The following is a 1,182-nucleotide window of genomic DNA, read 5'->3' as shown; positions in this document are numbered from 1 at the left end:
GTTCAGGGAACAGGACACTATTATTTTTGCTTATTTCTTTTGGTCCCTGGGCCTTAAATGGGCTGACTAACTTTGTGAAACAACAGATAGATAATCTGATAGCAAAATCTATTCAAATACATTATCATAAGTTAGCTGTGGAGGACCACAAGACTCAAGATGAGGTTGTTACTCTATCCAGGGTATTCCCAAATCCCATCTCGTTCAGTCTTCTAACCCACAAAACAAGTCACAGCTATTTCCTTCATCAACTTCATTTTACAGCATCAGGTTTAGAATTTAGAAAACTTGTGATTCTTACTTGTGTTCATTTGTGAGTGAGCCTTTTAGGTTTGGACATATGACAAACGGGATGCATTTGAAATTTATTTTTATCTCTTGTTTAACTGATTGTGTGCAGAAAGACTCCTAATTTTTATCAATTGTACTCAGTTTCTCAACCTTCATGTGCTCTTAGCGTTTTTAACGTGTAAGGTGTTCTAAACACTACGTAACTGCGAGTAGAATTTTCTTCTTCCTTTCCTACTCAGATGTTTTCAATATCTTGTTCTTGACTAATCTCCCTAGCCACAGCCTCCTGCACAGTGGGAAGCAGAAAGGATGACCTGTCCTTGGTAGTGATCTTAGAGGGAGAGTTTAAATCTTTCTCCATTGAATGTGCTTTTAGTTATGGGTGGGCAAAGAAATGTTTTCTCAGCCTGGGAAATTCTCTTTAATGGCTGTATGTTTCTTGCTTCATTGCAGGTCATTGGTTTTCCTTGGGGGCTTTTGCCAACCAAGAAGGTCATAAAGTCTTATCTTCTGTCCTCTGGTCTCTTGGTCGCTGCATATTTTTCTCGGATTTCTCTTCCTGGTTTGCAGCTTTTTATGTGCTGCTGGCTTGAGTATTTCAAGTCTTCAGATCAAATTAATAATGGAAATTCTTATTTACTTGTTGGGATTTTCTCCTTCACTCGCCCTTTCGAGCACCTGAACTTCCCATTGCCAGACTTTGAGAGGGCTGGATTCTTTGCCTCATGATTCTTCACATTTGTTTGTAGAGCCCTTGGAGCTAAGTCTTCGTGCTCACATCACGTGAGCCCTGCTCTCTGGCTTTTTGTTTTCTGTGTTTGTCTTCATTGGTCTTCCTGCACATAGCCACTGGCTCCTGACTTTCATGCCCAAGTCTGGTTTAACCCCTAA

This window comes from Arvicanthis niloticus, chromosome 21, assembly GCF_011762505.2.
Source record: "Arvicanthis niloticus isolate mArvNil1 chromosome 21, mArvNil1.pat.X, whole genome shotgun sequence".
In the NCBI taxonomy this organism is placed as follows: Eukaryota; Metazoa; Chordata; class Mammalia; order Rodentia; family Muridae; genus Arvicanthis; species Arvicanthis niloticus.
Note: the sequence above shows the minus strand (reverse complement) of the source record.